We start from the raw sequence: 20138 nt of genomic DNA on the forward strand, positions 1-20138 counted from the left end.
GTTGACATGATAGGACCAAGCGATAGGGGGACTGATTCAATGTTTGTACATTTATGCGATTGTGCACTTTCGGGACAAGGTTAGTTGATGCTGTTGGGCGAAGATGTAGTTGTCTCGGGCAGGGGGAGTGGGCCATGCCACGCTCTCATGCGCAGAACAGGCCTTTTCCTTCGAGGGCCTTATCCGGTAGAGGGCCGGCTTCCACCTGCCGGCGGGGGCTTTTGGACTAAACACGCTGGTGTTGCCTAGCAACAGCCAAACAGCCTTGTTTTCGTGCCGCTAGAGGAGGTCGGCCATTTTGAAGACTGGCGCTCGTCGGGAACAAAGGCTTCCCAGCTGATCAAGTGTGTCTCCTCGGCAGGCGGTGCACTGGAGCTCACCTTAATGCGAGTGGGTGATGGTAGAAGTTTGATGCAGCAATTGGGGCGTCCGCTTCTGGATGCTGGGTAAAGAGGACTCCTGCCCACTTGATGGGCCAAACATGGGTCAGTAAAGCGGTGTGCGTCAATACTGCTCGAAGCGGCTCATGGTCCGATGAGGCTGGGGAGGGGCTCCTGCCCGCTCCAGGGCTCCAGTTGGTATTTTCCCTTCTGTAATGACTTGGCAGGCTGTAAAACAATGGTCTGGAGGATGGTTCACAGAGATGCCCAGGGTTATGCGTAATAGAAAACCTTCCAGCCATCACCTTTTCTTTTTGCTTATGTCGCCCTGAGTGGGATGGGTATGCCCAAACATGGGTCTGTGCCTGCTGGGCCTATTGATCAAAGATACACCGCACTGATGACGCCCAATGAGGCTAAAACATGTCTGGGGTTGCTTGTGGTCCCGTGCAGATGGGACATAACCTAGTAGTTCACGATGGACTACACGTTTTGGGGCGGGACCAAGCCTAATTCGTATATGGTCCTTTTCCTTCTGTAATGGCAAGGCAGGCTGAAAAGCAATGGCCTGGAGGATTGCCCAGAGCTGTTCACGTGCTTATGATTGATTCAAAATCTTTTAGCCATCACATTTTGGTTTTGCAATATAATTCCAAGACGAACAGTCTGCTACATTACCATTGTGCTCCTTCAAAATACACCTATGGAAAATGGGAAAGGGACAACCAGCACCAATAACGCATACAATCAAAGAACATTTGAGGAAAATAAGAATGACCACAGATCTTTATAGCTGAAAAATATTTATGTGAAGAAAGGGTTGTATGCTTTTATCACTAAATACAAAATGCACACTGGGATTGGTGCTCCATTCCTTTTTCACGACACTCACACTGATATTTAAATATTTGTAACCATGGACCATAAATACTCATTTGGACAGCCTCAACATTTGGAGGTGAGGGAAAAGCAACTATGACATCTGTCCATGTGCGTAGTTTTATAGGGGGTAGAACCATCACCTAAACAACAAGTTAATTAATGTCATGTGAACAATATTCTATAGATAGCAGTCTTTCATGTCTGGACAATTGCCAGACCTAGCTATGCATCCATAAAAACTTCATAAAATGTTGCATTAAAGAAAGATATTACAGGATCAGAGTGATACCCTAGAAATCCATAATAATACCAAGAAAGAAAGAAAAAGCAAAAAAAGCAAAATAATTATTCCACATGACAAAATAAGAAAAAGAAAAACAGTAAGTAAACAAAGAAACCCAAAGAGAGAGCACAAGAAAAAAGGCAAAGAGAGGAGGAAATATGATCATTATGGAATGAGCAAAGGCAGCCATGTTGAACATCAGGAACCACATCTCATTAATCTATTCAGAAGCCCAAGCAACTCAAATATCTCATAAGAAAAAAGATAATAATGATGGTTCATGTGCCCAGAAAGGTGTAGAGTTCCTCATCCAGGTTGTGTCCCCTGGTTCTTTTGTTTGTTTTTTGTTTGGTCTCCAATTGTCTCATTTGGAGTTCTCGATTTTCTCCACTCGTCAATCCTGGAACGAAGTGTATGCCTGTCTTGAAAAGGGGAAAATCTTCCTCGGGACCAGCCCTTGAGAGCAAAAATTACCCAATTCAGCCCAAAACACAGGTTCTATCGTGCTGAGCAGTGAACTCGTGCTAGTGAAAAATGACACCTTCAAAATGTTTAGCATTTATTAGACAAAAAAGCATAAACAGTGAATTTAGCAACACTTTGGAATTCAAGTATTAGCGAAGATTACAAAGCTCATTAGAGTAAACACAAAATATAGAGAAACATAGAACTTAGAGAAATACAGAGAAACACAGTTTTACGCCCCTTCAATCAGCGCTGGGAGACCCAGTCCCTCATAAGCTAGCTGTTGCAAGCCCCGCTCAGAGGACAGCGCTGCAGGGTGCCGACAGAGCATCAGGTTCCGGACACTCGCTCTTGCTCGAACCAAGTCCATGGATCGATCTCCCACCTGATTCATGTGGGCATGCATTTTTGTAATCTCGTGCTGTCAGTCACCATGACGCACTATCTTCGCACAAGAAATAAGTTTACTTATGGAAAAACCCAGCTCAGTGAATTTCCACTGTGCTCCTTTCTGTGCCCCTCCCTGCTTGGAGTTCCTCTGAGAAAGCACAGGAATGTCTTCTTAGCAGGGTGAGTGCAAGGCCATCTCAGGGAAAGAGGATTTGTTTACATAGCAATGCAGAGCTACAGAAAAGGCAGAATATTCTAAGGGAAGCCGAGATGAATTAACTGTCACGTCCGCTCCCTCTAGGGGGCGGCTCACGTGGACTTTCTGGCACAGGTGGAGACGAATTTCATGCATCGCCTCTACCCCCTCCAACATGGCGGTAGCAAGGAAAAGCAGCGCTCCAGCCTTCCGAATCCGAGAGTGTCGGATGACACCGCCCCCAACCTCGCAGAATGGATTTCCTTCGGCGGCGTCTTCGGTCCAGCGCGTTGCTACTGTTTTCAGAGGCCACGCTCCGTGAGTTCGTAATTCAAGGCTAGCTCTCTTTACCCTTCGAATACTCAGCTTGTCTGTAATCTTTCAACCCTCTCTCCCTTTTCTCACTATCAGACTCCTCTACCCGTGGTCCTCTTCCCTACCAGCTCTCCATACACTTACACCGAAGGCATTGGTTCTACACTCTGCAGTACGTATAGTTCCGTACCCCCCCCCAGCATACAACATACTTTCATTAATTCCAAAACTAATCTTTCTCCATTCTTCAGTCTCTTCTGCAAGGACAGGGAGTTACTTTCTACCACGCGCTGAACAGAATACAACCTTGGTGCAAGCCGTCGTACACCCCCTCAACAGACATTCAGATTTAAAGGTATATCGCTCACCAGAGTCCTACTGCAGCAACCTCTCCCTTTTCTAAACACCATCTGGTTTCTCTCTTCAGGATAGTTCGCGATCGCAAGTCCAACTCCCGAAGTCACTCCTGGGAATCAAGACTCGCCCATCGCTTCTTTTTAGTTCCTGGTACAACAGGGTTTTTTCCCCCACGAGGGTTTCCCTGACTTCCCCTCCTCAACCTGGGTTTCGCCGGCGCGGGGAGAGGAGGTTAGGTGAGCTTTCCATTCTTCTCTACGAATTTCTACTGGACCAGGTTAGTGTTGTCTTGTTGTTTATCTGATATCTGCAGTAGGGACTGTGAACACCAAACCTTTGGAATAGAAAGGTACATAGATTGTGACAGTTAGCAACGCCTGAAACTTTTCAATTATATACCGGCCTCACAGTCTTTATTGACAGAATCAGAGGATCCATTATGGAACAACAAATACAACAATTAACGGCAGCAGTTCAGTCCCTGTCATCCGAGGTACAGCTATTGAAGCTAGAGAATACCAGCTTGAGGCAACAGGTGGGTCGAGCAGCCCATAGCTCGGAAGTACCTCCTGGCCCATTACCCACAGGACGTTTCGATGGTAATCCCCATGCAGTCAAGGAATTTCTTGAGTCCTGTTCTGTACAGTTCGCCTTTAAGGCAGCCTTTTTCCCGACAGATAGAGACAAGGTGGGCCATATGATTGCCCAAATGTCAGGGGCTGCGTTAGCTTGGGCCACTCCTTTGGTTACCAGTAACAATCCCATACTTGATTCCTACCCTGCTTTTTGTAACAGCATAAAGAGTATGTTTGGGAGACAGGAGATAACCATTGCCTCACAGGAAAAGTTATTCGATTGTAAACAGGGTAGTCAGGATCTCCTTTCCTATATCACACGCTTTAAGCAACTAGCATCGGACACGGCATGGGCCGATGAAGCTTTGATGACCATATTCCGAAGAGGACTTTCTGAGGATTTAAAGGACGAGGTGTCCCGAGCCCCACGTCCACATAACATGGCGGAATACATCTCACTGGTTATGCAGTTAGACTATAGACTGCAAGAAAGACAGAAGGAAAGAAGGAAAGAGCAGACAAACCACCGAAGGTACCCTGTCTCCTATTAGACCAGTTCCTTCCGAGGAGCCGATGCAAATAGGCAATACTAAAGGTCCTTTATCTGTGGGTGAACGTACCAGAAGGCGTACTCAGGGTCTTTGTATGTATTGTGGAGAGAGCTCTCACTTGGTTAAGGAATGTCCCCATACTCCCCCTAGGAAGGCGGGAAACGCCAGCGCCCGACCGTAAGGGGAACGACGGTGCAGGGTTCCAGAGTTACTAGTTCCCTTCAAAGCATTCCCAGGGTTCAACAAGATTTATCCACAGAAAATCAGATGATAGTACTCGAAGTTACGCTAGCCTGGGGTAGCACAAGATTAGAAAACGTGCCCGCACTTATCGATAGCGGAGCCGCAGGAAATTTTTTAGATGACACCTTTGCTACTAAACAGGGGATTCCAAAAGTACCCAAGGCATTAATGATCCCAGTTGAGAGTGTGGACGGTAGCCCTCTTACTTCCGGTCCCATAAAAGACCACACTTCTCCTCTCACGATGACTATAGCGGCACATCAAGAGATCCTGAAATTAGATTAAATCAAGACTGCACATTATCCTGTAATCTTAGGATTGCCATGGCTGAGATTTCACAATCCCTTTATTAACTGGAGACCTGGAACTCTTTTTTTGGGGTCAGAACATTGTGTTCACAACTGCCATAACTTAGTCGCCTCCACCTCCAAGAACAAGCACTCTCAAGAGTCTTTTTGTGTCACAAATAAGATTCTTAACGAAGTAAACACTCTTCCTCAGGAATATCAGGAATTCCACCAGGTCTTTGCAAAAACAGAATTCACCGAATTACCACCTCACCGCAGAGATGACTGTTGTATAGATCTGATTCCGAATAGTCCTCTTCCCTTTGGCCGCATGTACATATTGTCTGCCAAGGAAAAAGAGGCACTGAAAGAATATCTGAAGACAAATCTAGAAAATGGCTTAATCACGGAATCCACCTCTCCTGCAGCGGCGTCACTCTTCTTTATTCCAAAGAAAAACACGACCGAGTTACGTCCCTGCATTGACTTCAGAGGATTAAATTAGATCACAGTGCCAGACAAGTATCCCATGCCGCTTATCCCGGATATCTTGGAAGCGCTTAGAGGAGCTAGACTCTACACTAAACTGGATCTACGCGGTGCTTATCACCTCATCCGCATAAGAAAAGGGGACGAATGGAAGACCGCCTTTCGGACACCATTTGGTCATTTCCAATATAGTGTAATGCCATTTGGATTAGCCAATGCCCCGGCAATATTCCAAAGGTTTATGGACCACATTTTTGCAGATATAGCCCTACATTTTGTCATTGTCTATTTAGATGACATTTTGGTATTTTCATCCACCCTTGCAGACCATGTCATTCATGTTAAAGAAGTCTTACACAGACTACAGAAGAACCATCTCTTTTGTAAATTAGAGAAATGCGAATTCCATAAAGACAAAGTGGCATATCTAGGGTATATCCTGTCCGATCAAGGAGTCTCCAAGGACCCCTCAAAGGTGTCAGCTATCCTTGATTGGCCAGCCACCAAGTCAGTTAAAGAAATACAGCGATTTCTTGGCTTCGCAAATTTCTACAGGCGCTTCATTCCTCATTTTTCTACCCTCACCCATCCCATCACTCATCTGCTAAAGAAAGGGGTTATGTTTCGGTGGACAAATGAAACTCAGGAATCCTTTCAGGAGCTAAAAGCCTTATTTACTAGAGCTCCTATCTTGGCAATGCTGGATCAACTTCACAGATTCATAGTGGAATCAGATGCCTCAGACCAGTGTATTGGAGCGGTTCTGTTACAACCGGACGCCAGGGGGTTCGAAAGACCCATTGCTTACCTATCGAAGACTCTGTCCCCGGCAGAAGTAAATTACACGGTTCTCGAGAAAGAGTTGCTCGCGATCAAGAGGGCTTTTGAAGAATGGCGTCATTTGCTTTTGGGAGCATTATTTCCCATTGAAATAAGAACCGACCATCACAACCTCCGAACACTGCAATATGCCCAAACTAACAATAGTAGACAAGCTAGATGGGCGCATTTTTTTTCACCCTTTCGGGTTACATTCACTTTCATACCGGGCAAGACTAATCTCAAAGCGGATGCTTTATCCCGCAGTAATCCACTAAAAGGAGCTCCCTTTCAGCCTGAACCTATGTTTCCCAACCTGGTCACAGTGCCTGTTGTCCATTCTTTTCTTCAAAAGGTAGCACAAAGGACGAGAAATCTAGACTTGGATCAGGACGATACCCTGCGAGAACTAGGACTTACTGCTGATCGGGGTCTTCTTTTCAGGGAAGACAAGATGTACCTTCCCGATCAAGAACTACAATTAGAGGTACTTAAAATGTGTCATGACTCCAAGGCAGCCGGGCATAGAGGTACTCTCAATACTACAGAACAAATTCAACGGCACTTCTGGTGGCCGACACTTCGCAAGGATGTAATGGACTATGTCGCGTCTTGTTCGGTGTGTCTACAAACCAAGACTCCAAGGATTTCTCCTATGGGCAAACTTATCCTGACCCAAATTCCTACGAAACCTTGGCAAATAATTTCAACGGACTTTATCGTGGATTTACCAAGGTCAGAGGGTTGTAATACCATCATGGTGACGATAGACTCTTTGACCAAATTGGCGCATTTCGTCCCTCTCCCATCTGTTCCATCTGCACCTGTTATGGCCAGGGTATTCGTGGAACGCATTTTTTCACTCCACGGACTACCGGAGGTCATTATCTCGGATCGAGGACCACAATACACGTCACAGTACTGGAAACATGTTTGTTGTTTACTAGGGATCTCAAGGGCGCTCAGTTCAGGATACCACCCTCAGACCAACGGCCAGACTGAACGTTTAAATCAAACCCTGGAAGCATATCTAAGATGTTATATATCAGCTCTACAAGATAATTGGAAGGCTTTACTGCCTATAGCAGAATTTGCCTATAATAATGCAGTTCATTCCTCCATACGTGTTAGTCCTTTCTTTAGTACATTTGGATTTCATCCGGAGGTGTACCCATCGACTGTTCCCACGGATACTTCCTTTCCGGATTTAGACGGGTTAATCACCTCCATCCAACAAGGACATCGAAATGCACAGGTAGCTCTAAAGGATGCTCATGAACGCTATAAGATACAAGCCGACAAACATCGGAGTCCCACACCTTCCATTCAAGTTGGTGACAAGGTCTGGTTGTCGAGTAAATATCTCCCCAAGAGTTTGAAACCTTCAAAATTATCGCCGAGATACTTTGGACCCTTTTTGGTTCTTGAAAATAAAGGCCTGGCTGCTTTCAAGTTACGTCTCCCTTTTTCTTGGAAACGCATACACCCTACATTCCATGTTTCTCAGTTGAAGCCTGACGTACAATCCCGATTCCATGTGTCCAAGAAGGGAACTCCCCCTCCGGTCCTGACAAGTGAAGGACCAGAATACAAAGTCTCCTCGATCTGTGATTCACGCTATAGAAGAGGGGTGCTACAGTTTCTTATAGACTGGAAGGGATATTCTCAGGCGGAACGTTCTTGGGAACCCGCCTCAGCGGTTCATGCTCCCCGTTTGGTTAGCAGGTTTTACCGGCTACATCCTGGTAAACCGGGTTTCGTCGCCCTTCGGAGGGGGCATACTGTCACGTCCGCTCCCTCTAGGGGGCGGCTCACGTGGACTTTCTGGCACAGGTGGAGACGAATTTCATGCTTCGCCTCTACCCCCTCCAACATGGCGGTAGCAAGGAAAAGCAGCGCTCCAGCCTTCCGAATCCGAGAGTGTCGGATGACTCCGCCCCCAACCTCGCAGAATGGATTTCCTTCGGCGGCGTCTTCGGTCCAGCGCGTTGCTACTGTTTTCAGAGGCCACGCTCCGTGAGTTCGTAATTCAAGGCTAGCTCTCTTTACCCTTCGAATACTCAGCTTGTCTGTAATCTTTCAACCGTCTCTCCCTTTTCTCACTATCAGACTCCTCTACCCGTGGTCCTCTTCCCTACCAGCTCTCCATACACTTACACCGAAGGCATTGGTTCTACACTCTGCAGTACGTATAGTTCCGTACCCCCCCCCAGCATACAACATACTTTCATTCATTCCAAAACTAATCTTTCTCCATTCTTCAGTCTCTTCTGCAAGGACAGGGAGTTACTTTCTACCACGCGCTGAACAGAATACAACCTTCGTGCAAGCCGTCGTACACCCCCTCAACAGACATTCAGATTTAAAGGTATATCGCTCACCAGAGTCTTACTGCAGCAACCTCTCCCTTTTCTAAACACCATCTGGTTTCTCTCTTCAGGATAGTTCGCGATCGCAAGTCCAACTCCAGAAGTCACTCCTGGGAATCAAGACTCGCCCATCGCTTCTTTTCAGTTCCTGGTACAAGAGGGTTTTTTCCCCCACGAGGGTTTCCCTGACTTCCCCTCCTCGACCTGGGTTTCTCCGGCGCGGGGAGAGGAGGTTAGGTGAGCTTTCCATTCTTCTCTACGAATTTCTACTGGACCAGGTTAGTGTTGTCTTGTTGTTTATCTGATATCTGCAGTAGGGACTGTGAACACCAAACCTTTGGAATAGAAAGGTACATAGATTGTGACATTAACCCCATGTGAGCAAACTCTAAAAGGCATGCACTCATAGCTTTGTGCCCATAGTGCTTCAAAGATCTAAGCACTATATAGGTGCTATAATGCTCCAAACCCTCCAATAATGTCTCTATTAGCTACAGAACTGGGGCCTTCGCCCTGCCTGTCTATCTACAATGCATAATGTGACCTACCACCCCTACTAGGCCTGCATATTCCTTGTAGCTCACTAATGCATAATGGAGGCGCTACCACAGATTACTGTCAGCATTACTTTCAGCATTTAACACATACTTTGAATAAATTATTGGCTTTCAGCGGCTAATGCTGTCATCTAAAGCCCTAATTGGCAAATTGGCACTTTGTATATCACGACAATGCAAAAGAATGCAAACCACCCAGTTTGCCGGCATGAGCTGTTTTGAAATGTACTGCCATGGGGTATATGTGATCAACGTTCCTGATGGCGCGTATGTGTTGCACCACTCTAAGTTTCAATTTGCCAATAGTGCTCCAAACATACCACTTACTACAAGAACAAGTAAGTACATGGACCACATAGACAGAATTGCAAGTGATCCGCGACATGATCTGACTTAATGTCAGTAGCCAAAACAGGATGACAGTAGCTCGTGGTATTAGTAGCAAACTGGCATGCTTTGCATTTCGTGCATCTATGAAAACCTGGAATTCTTCTACTCAACCAAGACTCAGCCTGGATATTGACATTAGGGCTCATATAGGTTGGCATGACCCGGTTATTGCCCTTTTCTGGGCTCCGGTAAAAAATCATTACTGGCGACAGCCGTGCCCTTAATAAGGGCAGGTCTACCGCCAGGGTCGTAATGAGGTCCATAGATTTGTGAAAAGTAATGTTGATCTTGTCACCTAAGGTGTTGCCTAAATGTTCATCTAATTTAAGCACATGCCAATGTTTATTGATTATATATATGTGCTTTCTGCTGATACAAACATCAGGCGTTGAGTTGCACTCTTTGAAGCAATCGGTTTATCACCATGAATAGTCGGAGGCCATAGATAAACAAAGCTTCCTTTAATGTAGCATCAAAAACAAATTAAAAGCCATCAGCATATGCAGTGTAAAACCCCAAATGTTCGGCAGCATAATGCATTTCGCAACTTGCTCGTTGCTTGATCAGATCAAACGCCCATTCGAACAGTGCACATTTAAAAAGACAGGTGAGAGACATAGGGCCTCATTCCGAGGTGGGCGCAAAGGGATACCGGGCACCGTTAAGGACATTGGTGCCAGTAATCCCTTTGCACCCTATTCCGAGGTCCCTTAGCGGGTTCCGCAATGGACGTCTAGTTTTACCAGGCACCCTTAGCGGGAGCCGCTAAGGGACCAGAGCACTAATGACGGTACCGCAAATTGCGGTACCGTTATTAGCTACTTCCCCATTCCCATTGAGCCCTATGGAGGCTGAAATGGGAATGGGGAATGTTTTTTTCAATGGGGATTTACCGGTCCCTGCAAGGTCGGAATGGACCGGTAAGTCCCCATTGAACCAGGGCGGGCTCGGTACCGGTATGGGAGGTAGTCATGGCGCAAATAGCGCCATGACTACCTCCATACTCGGAATGAGGCCCATGGTGTACATCGTGGTTGGACTCATCTGGTATGTTTTCCATGTCAGCCATATTGTGTGTGTGTGCCCGATTTGCCGTAAGTCCAAGACTTACCACAACAATGTGCTGTTTTAGCCCACCGAGAAAAATCATTATACCTAATTAAAACAAGTGCACCTTATTGCTCGTGGGATTGCCCAGCAACCAGAAATGCTGGTACCGAATACCGCCAGGCACATTGTTACACATTGCCATAAATTATGCAAATGTATACCGTTCATGGATCCATCTGTGGCATAAGGCACCGAAGGGTAAAACACGCAGGTTGCTGTTACTCCTTATGTGCATGATAGTATAAAGTGCATAGTGTTGCTCTGATTACTTACTGGTAATCTTCATTACTCCTAGTCCTACTCTTCCTCGTCACAGTACTTACTTCATGAGGCATCTGCCTCCGACACAGGACCTTCTTCTATTTCTTTAAATCTCTATAACTCCTCCCCCACATCCATGTCACTCAGTTTCATATTACCAAGCCGGAGCATGGGACCTTCCCCGGAGGGCGGGTGAGGAGGGTCGTTGGTACTGTGACGAGGAAGAGTAGGACTAGGAGTAATGAAGATTACCGGTAAGTAATCAGAGCATTACCTCCACGTCCACTCTTCCTCGTCCCAGTACTTACTTCATGAGGTATACCAAAGCAGCAACGGGGAAAAGGTCCCAATGAGACACAGAGCCAAAAACAGTGCAGCAAAACACACCCACAATAACTCTTAAATCACATCCCCACAGACAAAACTCCAACCACGAAGGAACCAACCCCCGAGTGGGAGAAACTCAACCCATAGCGGTTGATGAAAATGCCTAGACCAGCCAAGGCGGCAGCCATACAAATCTCTTGCAGAGAAAAACCCTCCTTGCATCGGCCCAGGAAGCCGCCAAACCCCTGGCAGACCGCCCCTGATTGTGCGCAGGCACAGGCAGGCCAGAAGCCACATAGGCCCTAGAGATCACAACCCGGAACCACCGGAAAATGGAAACCACAGATGCGTTATGCCCAGCCCCAGCCGGACCACAAGCAATCAGAAGACTATCAGATTGGTGGAAAAAGCAAACCAAGCCAAATACTCCAACGCGTCCCGTCGGACATCAATGTTAAGCCGAGCCACCTCCTCAGGCGTTCTTGGATCATGAAAGAAGTCAGGGAGAACCAGACCCTGAGAGGTGTGAAAACCGAGAGACAACTGAAGGGAGAAACATCGGACCACACCCCGGCACCACTGAGTCTGGCAGCACCCTCACGAAAGGAGCGTGACATAAGAGAGCCCCAATCTCCCCAAGCCTACGGGCAGAAGTGAGGGCAATAAGAAAAGCAGATTTCAGTGTAAGAAGTTTGATATCAATCTCGGAAATGGGCTCAAAAGGAGGCCCGTGAAGGAACCGTAATACAAGAGGGAGATCCCAAGAGGAAAGCCCTTTATCAGCACAAGGACGGGAAGAAGAAAAACCCTGGATCAATTTCCCCACCAACACCTCCCCATCCAAGTGACCGTCAGAGTCCCCCAAAAGTAATTTCATGGAGGCCCACTGAGAGCGAAGCCTGGAAAAACTGCCAGGCCCCTGTCAAAACCCCTCCTGGAGGAACCGAAGGATAGCAGAGGCCAGAACGCAGGGGAGGGATCCCAGACCGCCCATACCAGTCTCGGAAATGGCCCCAGTGTCTGCCTAACACCTTCAGAGTGGAGGGTCTAAGAGCATCCATTTGGCCCCAACTACAGGATCTGAGAACCCCTGAGATATCAACCTAGACTGAGCAATAGCCACACCGCCCATTGCATCTGGTGGAATTCCAACCGCAGATCCCCTTGAAGGGGACACGGCCACCTCGGAACCAGCCAAGGTTCCTAGGACCGAAGCTCCAACAGAGAGGGGAGCCAACTCCGGCGGGACCAGAACGGAGCTAACAACAACACAGTCACCCTGGACACTCTGATGCGCCAAACCACCCGGGGCAGAAGGGGAATAGGCGGAAAGGCATAAAGGAAAACCCCAAGGCCACTGTACAGAGAGGGCGTCCAGCCCCCAATCCCCTCAGCCTGAAACCTAGAGCAGAAGAGGGGAACTTCTGCTGAGGCCGGGGATGCAAACAGGTCTAGAACCAGGGACCCTAATCTGACACAGGTCACCGCAAAGACCTGGGCCAACAGGACCAGTTCCGCAGAGGAGTGAAAACCGGCGTCTGAGAAGATCCGCTTGAACATTGTCCACCCTTCTGATACGTGAGGCCACCAGAGACACCAGATGAGAGTCCTTCCAGGTGCCTATCAGCGCTGCCAGAGCATTCAAGGAGTGGCCGGAAGCCCTTTTGCAGTTGACATATGCCAAGGCCGTCGTATTGTCCGATCGGACCAAAAACCGCCGACCGTCCAGCAACTCCTCGAAGTACACCAGAGCTTGGACAATGGCACAACTCTGGATGATCGCCGGCTCTCCCCAGATCTCACAACCCTTGAGCTGAGAGGACCCCCAATGTAGACCCTTTCTGCTGGTGTTGGTAGTAGGAGAGGCCACAGGAGGAAGGACCATGCACACCTCAGCCTGTAGACCTGAAACCCCCCGCCACCATAGCAGGGACACTCGCAGCGCTGGGGACACTGAAAACAAAACTACGAAAGCTGAGATGTCGGGAGCCAGTGGGAGAGAGTATAAGACACCAGGAGACGTAACCGAAGACGGGCTCAAGGAACTGGAAAACATGCAAGAGGCCACGTGCCCCGTAACTTCAGCAAAAGGCGAGCCGAGATATACTGCCTTCTGAGAACCCAGCCCAGAACAGCCAGCAAGCGCCCCCCCTGCACAACATCCAGAGTACGCTCTCCCCAGACGTCCGGACAAGCAGTGCAGGGTCTTGAGACCCATAAGCAGGTGACACATCCTAGAAGGCATAGGGACCAGGAACACCCGCAAATAGAAAACTTGACCCTGAACAGGGAGAGGAACGGGCAAGACGGTAACCCACAACAACCGTTCGGAGAGAACGGATCCCATGGCCAACTACTTGGAGCGTGAGCTAGGTACCAAAGTCCTAACCATGCAAACCTGGACAGGAGGAGACAGGAACGGCAACTGATACCCGCTCCAGAAGGAGCCCATTACCCAGGAAGCTTAACCCCACCGGTCCCATACACCTCCGAGAAGATAGAGATGAGGAGCCAGGGAAAACCGCCAGTCACTGCACTTGCACCAGAGGGAAATCACAGGACGTTGAAACAGGCCTGCGCCACAATATAACAGCATGCTTGTCAGCCCACAAAAAGATCTGACCTATCAAAAGGAAGATACTGGACAGCCCAGAAGTCCAGCAGACTATGGCCCCCTCAGCTGACAGAGGAGCCACCAGGCTGGCGTCAAAAGGGCAGAGTACTGTCACAAAGCGGGGCAAAGCAATCCATCCCGGATAGCCGACATCAAAGGCAACCCCCTACCTGAGGTATGCCTATACTGGAAAACCCACTGAAGTGACATCCCCCTCCACCGGCACCAGGGGCTCTGAGAACCCCTCTAAGCACAGACATGTGCCACCATGTGCCCTATCACTTCCCACAAGTCTGAGAGGAGGCGTGAAAGCAACACGTCGGCACCGGAGGACCTAGGCCCTAAAAGAAGAGACACTGGGAACCCCATGCATGGCCGTTACTTCCATGATGCATTTTCCATAATCCCATGCCGGACAAGGGAAAAGCAAATCAACTCCTTCAACTTTCCCTTGCGCAGTTTAGAGGAAGAGGACAGGACAAGGAGTCTGCGTCCATAGCTAGCACAGACCCAAACACACCACTAACACGCCACATGACTGAGAGGTGGCTTGAGCCCTGTATCCAGTAGCTGGTAGCCCATGCTCTAGATCGTTCCAATGCGTCGGTCTAGGAAGGTTGAAGGACCGAATCAGCACCGCTGATACTCGAACCCGAAGTGTAGACTATGCCAGGCCGGTACCCTTCCGGCCGCTTGCAGACGTGTCCAAATCTGCGCCGTATTCACAGGCAGCACGCAAGGAATGCAGCCAACATCCGGTGCATCCTGGGCTGTGTGTGTCTGAGGAGCGGGTGGTATGTGACATGCCTGTGACAGTACAGAGCCCCCACACTTTCAAATACTCTGTCACAGACACCCCACGAAAAGAAGCAGAAAGGCCTCACAACAAAAAGGGAAGGCTAGCCCATACTGCCAAGTGCTTGCCATCATTTCCAATAAAGATGTGTACACAGAGCACGAGGTAACGGCCTTTCAAAGGAGTCAAGATGGCCATACCAGCAAGAGAGGGGAAAACATCAAGCACAGTCCTCCCCTCTCCTTACCTTCCCCCAGATAATGCAGCTAACATCCGGTGCATCCTGGGCCGTGTGTCTCTGAGGAGCGGGTGGTATGTGACATGCCTGCGACAGAACAGAGCCCCCGCACTTTCAAATACTCTGTCACAGTCACCCCACGACAAGAAGTAGAGAGGCCTCACAACAAAAGGGAAGGCTTAGCCCATACTGCCAAGTGCTTGCCATCATTTCCAATAAAGATGTGCACACAAAGCACGAGGAAAACGGCATGTTGAAGGAGTCAAGATGGCCATACCAGCAGGAGAGGGGAAAAATATCAAGCTCAGTCCTCCCCTCTCCTTACCTTCCCCCAGATAATGCAACTAACATCCGGTGCATCCAGGGCCGTGTGTCTCTGAGGAGCAGGTGGTATGTGACATGCCTGCGACAGAACAGAGCCCCCGCACTCCCAAAGACTCTCTGCCACTGTCACCCCACGACAAGAAGCAGAGAGGCCTCACAACAAAAGGGAAGGCTAGCCCATACTGCCAAGTCGAATCAAGACGGCCAAAACAGGAGGAGAGGGGAAAAACATCAAGCCCAGTCCTCCCCTCTCCTTACCTTCCCGGGGCCGTGCAGGACCCGGGACACAATGCTCACGCTGCGGTCCGGAGCCCAGCAAAGAACCGAGTGAGGCAATCCAGCTCAACTGTGACCCCAAGCCCCGCAGGGGGCCCAGGAGCAGCGCCGCACCTGAGGGAGCCGAGGGCCCCGCCACACAGCCCCCCCCAGGGGGCCAGCAATCGGTGCTCCCTGGTGCCCCGCACCGGGAAGAAAAAGTCCAACCTGCCGGAGGCAGGAAAAATTAAACTGAGTGACATGGATGTGGGGGAGGAGTTATAGAGATTTAAAGAAATAGAAGAAGGTCCTGTGTCGGAGGCAGGTGCCTCATGAAGTAAGTACTGGGACGAGGAAGAGTGGACGTGGAGGTAATGTGCAGCGTACATCATGATAGTAAAGTGCTGTGTGCATTACCGCATGAATAACAAAACGGGGTAAAGTGCATGCTGTCAGGCAACCGTCATTTTGACAATAAAGTGCTTAGTGCATTCGAGCATGGCTGACTAAAGATGCTTATGACAGGGCATCATGCCATGTTAAAATGATGCATCACAACATGTGTAGCATCACAACATGAGATGCATGGTAATGGGCAACCTGCGTGTTACTACTATGATGTCGAGTGTCATGCCACCCATCCAATTCCAAATGATGCATAGGGCCATGATCCTATGCCTATCTCACAAGGAAGTAAACTGGTGCAGATTTATCCCGAAGTTCGTAAATCGGACAAATGTACAGGGTCAAGTACCCAACCACTTATTCAATCCTAAAGTGCAAAGTGCTGATTCGTCTATAGGGACTAAATGTCTTTTACGCATGGGTAATGATAAGATGCATAGTGTTCTCAATGGCTGGAGAGTATCGGGTACCTCTACACGAAGCATAGTGCCCTAATGTTATATGCATGTTCCACAAGTCAGACACATTCGTAGTCTAATGACAAGCAGAAAGAATTCTACAGGTCGTGCAATTACCACTATTCTATAAGGCATCTTAAGACATCAAGACAAGGAAACAACCGTCCACTTACAATTATGTGGAGGTCATTATACTGGCATGTCACCAGAATCAGACACCTGACTGTAAACAAAAAATCATGCAAGAAGAATGGAAGAGAAAAAGAAAAAACAGAAGAACCATCAACAAAGGGAAAATTAAGAAGGAAAATAAAAAAACAAACCAAAACAGTGTATTGTGATAATTGGCATGCAAAGGTGCTCCCAGTATCTTACCATGCACCAAAACCTTAACACTGACCTGAATCCGAAGCAGCAGTTTAGAGGATGTGAGAATCCTCCTAGTCACCCTGTTCCCCTGCTCCTGTTAAAGGTACCAAGGACACAGGACTTTCAGGGAAACCCTCTGGGGTAGAAAACCCTACAAATCTTCTCCGGGTGGGTTTGGAGTTCGTCTGTGGGCTGGAGCTTCAGATGTATCTTGAATGCTGTGGTATCTCAGTTTCTTTGCAGAAGAAAAGTGGGTAACTGAAGCGAATAATAGGATAATGGAAGGTTATAAAATGGATACAAATGGAAACTCTGAGAAAGCCTGGCAGAAATGAATACATGCTTAAAATGACAGAATACCCAATCTGGTTTGAATGGCTGCTCATAGAAGACTTGCCGTCTGAAAGTAGCGCTGAGGGAAGATGGCGTGTGCCTAGAAATAGTTGGAAGACAGAGAGGAGAGGGGGCAACGAGGAAAGGCCCTAACTACCTGTTGCTAAGCAACAGGAAGTTGTGTCTGTAATGGCAGTCATCTGGCCCAGTAACTTGCAGTGTACACTTAATCCGCACCAAGCTAAATAAGCTCCAGTATGAGCAGCAAACCCATTGCTATGGGAACGTATAGTAATGCGTTCCTACCCGGAAGAAAGCAGAAAGCAGGAACGGGTTGCATAGATCAAGAAGGCTGGCAGAGAGGTGAGGGAATACTAAGAGAGGGAGAAATCCATGAAACGTGAACATAAAATGACAAAGAGAGTTTTAGAATGTAAGGAGAGCCAGGATCGAACTTACGAGCATTCGCTATGAAATGTAGGAACCCAGCATGCTTCGGTCTGAGTAGCCATATGAACAGTTTCCAGGGCACACAGTGTGTGTCCCGGACAACCGAAACGCTACTGCAAAGTGCAGGTGCCATCTTGGGGGTTTCCCATAATGTACAGCCAACCTGCCTCCACCTATGCCACAATGATCAGCAAAATCTATTCCTCATGACATCTATGTCCAAAATATCACTAAGTAAGAAAATGATCATAGCCCGATATATGTAACAAACGACAACTATTTCAAAGAATGTGTAATCTAAACATATTCCTTTGAAAAACTTAAAAAGGAAAAGACAAGTTGCTAAAAGACAGCATGTCATAAATGGGAGGCTATGTAACAACATTTGCATAAGTTGTATTAAGGTTGTATCATTGTCCCAAAAATGTATACAACTCCTCGTCAATATTATGTCCGTTGGGATATTGTCACGCTCACTGGGAGACCGGGGTTCGTCACACGCGCTTTCCCTTCCTGGCGCCTCTATTTGCGCTTCCGCGCTTGGGGAGGCGCCGGAGGGAGGGCTTCGGGGACCAGGGCTGCAGCTCCTCGGTGCATGCGCGGGAGACCGCGATCACGGTTCCGCGCATGCGCCGTGGATTGGGCACCCGTGATTGGAGGGGCTTGCTGCCCAAGCCTCGCTCTGGGTCCGCCAGCGCCCGGCGACAATCAGCTTGCGTTCCAGGCCTCGCGGGCGCCGGCGGCCCATAAAGGGAGAGTGAGGATCGGGAGCAGATCGCGTCTCAACGCGTTCTGTTCCTGATCGTGTTACTCGCTCACCCCTTTGTTCCTGCGCCAGCCTTGCTCTGCTCAGCCTTTCTGGGGATTTCCTCTCCTGATTTTTTCCCTTGTCCTCTCCTTGCCAGCTCCCTGCTTTACCCCGGGTTCCCCTGGATTTTCCTTTTGTTCCCTTTTGGTTTGCTGGGGTTCCCTGCCTTTCTGGACTCCTCTCCCAGCCTGGTCCACGTCAGTTTTCCCACCTTCCCAGGTTCCCCTCCTTTAGCCAGGCTAGGTAGCCCTGCCTTGATTTTCCCTTTTCTGTGCTTCGTGCCAGCCTGTGCTCTGTGGTCTTCCATCCAGTGCCTTCTCCTGGTATTCGCCTCAGCCATCCTTGGACACTTGAGCTCCTCTGTATCCAGCATCTCCCTGGTGTATACCCGGCTATTTTTTGGACTCTTGAGCACCACAGCATCCAGTGTCTTCTCCTGGAGCACGCCTTTGTCTTCCTTGGACTCTTGAGCACCACTGCATCAGCGTCTTCTCCTGGTGATCGCCTCTGCCATCCTTGGACTCTTGAGCTCCCCCACTCGTCTCGGTCCTTCTTGGACCTGGAGCTCCATCACTTCAAGAACTTGTTCCTTCAGCCTCTCCTGCCTGTGCTTGCACAGTCCCGACGTCACGGAAATCAGGAGAGAGCAGCTCGTGACGTTGGGAATCGGTCCATCTTTTACCCAGTACTCATTCTGGGTGGAGGAGAAGCTGGTTTCTCGTGTCACCAATTCTTCTTGTCAGTCTGGCTGCCCCGTCGAGATCAACCAAACATACAGATATGCAACATTCTCGTGACTCACACCTTAACAGATTGAGACGCCTACCTTCCGATTTAGAGATGAAAGACACACAGGACCTGCGGAATGAGTTACAAGCCCTCAGAGCAGAAATGACTGCCTTACACCAGGAAAACCAAGTCTTACGTCAAATGGTAACTCAAGGGGCAGGGAGTGCCCCACAGGCTGAGAGTTCTTTGGCTCATACTACCCCAATCAAGTTTGATGGAGACCCACGTCGAGTAGCGGAATTTTGCAATCACTGTCGAATCCATTTTCTATTCAGGTCGACCCATTTCAATAACGATAAGGCCAAGATACATTTTGGGAAATTTAACCGGGAACACTCTCGCCTGGGCAACACCTTTTGTGGCTACTAACAGTCCCATTTTGAATGATTTTGCTGCCTTTGAGAAGACATTCCTGGAGGTTTTTCAGACGCCCAAACTGGCCGCCGTTGCACAAAATCAGTTGATGGACATTAAGCAGGGAAGTGCCGACATAATAACATATATCAGTCGCTTCCGCCTACTGGCTACTGACTCTCAATGGCCAGAAATCATGCAGAAGACCCTGTTCCGCCGGGGGTTGAGGGAAGAATACAAGGATGAGTTGCTCCACAGTCCCGTAACTTGAGACCCTCCAACTCTTAATCAATCAGGTGCTCCGACTTGATCAGAGATTAGCTGAACGAAAGACTGAGAGACGTCGGTTTGAGAGAGTCAGTTCTAGAACGGCCAGTCCTCCCGCCGGAGCTTTTGGTTCGGCGGAATCTGGACCCGAACCTATGCAGTTGGGAGCTGTGAGGGGTCCTTTACCTGAGGAAGAAAGGAGGCGAAGAAGAACATTACGCCTATGTCTTTACTGCGGCGCTGCTGGGCACTACCTGGGAACGTGTCCTTTACGACCTCAGAAGAAGAAGGCGGAAAACTAGAGGACCTGTCGTGTAGAGGAGAGGCAACGACAGGTCTCACCCCCTTTTCAGACCTTTCCACTTCTTGTTCAATTCTTCATCCCATGCAACCAGCTATCTTACTAACCCTGAAGGTCCATATCCAATTGCC

General features: G+C 48.6%; 1 long non-coding RNA gene across 1 annotated transcript in view; it reads right to left on the minus strand.

Moving 5' to 3' along the window:
* Positions 1-17153, minus strand: part of LOC138462604 (uncharacterized) — a 214039-nt gene extending 196886 nt beyond the window's left edge. Inside the window, exons 1-2 of the long non-coding RNA XR_011265743.1 lie at positions 17066-17153; positions 16737-16963 (exon numbers count right to left, since the gene is read on the minus strand). This is a non-coding gene — a long non-coding RNA (uncharacterized lncRNA). The remainder of the gene's footprint in view (positions 1-16736; positions 16964-17065) is intronic.
* Positions 17154-20138: the final 2985 nt, after the last annotated feature.

Source organism: Ambystoma mexicanum, chromosome 1p (genome assembly GCF_040938575.1).
Source record: "Ambystoma mexicanum isolate Mex_15411 chromosome 1p, UKY_AmexF1_1, whole genome shotgun sequence".
Classification (NCBI taxonomy): Eukaryota; Metazoa; Chordata; class Amphibia; order Caudata; family Ambystomatidae; genus Ambystoma; species Ambystoma mexicanum.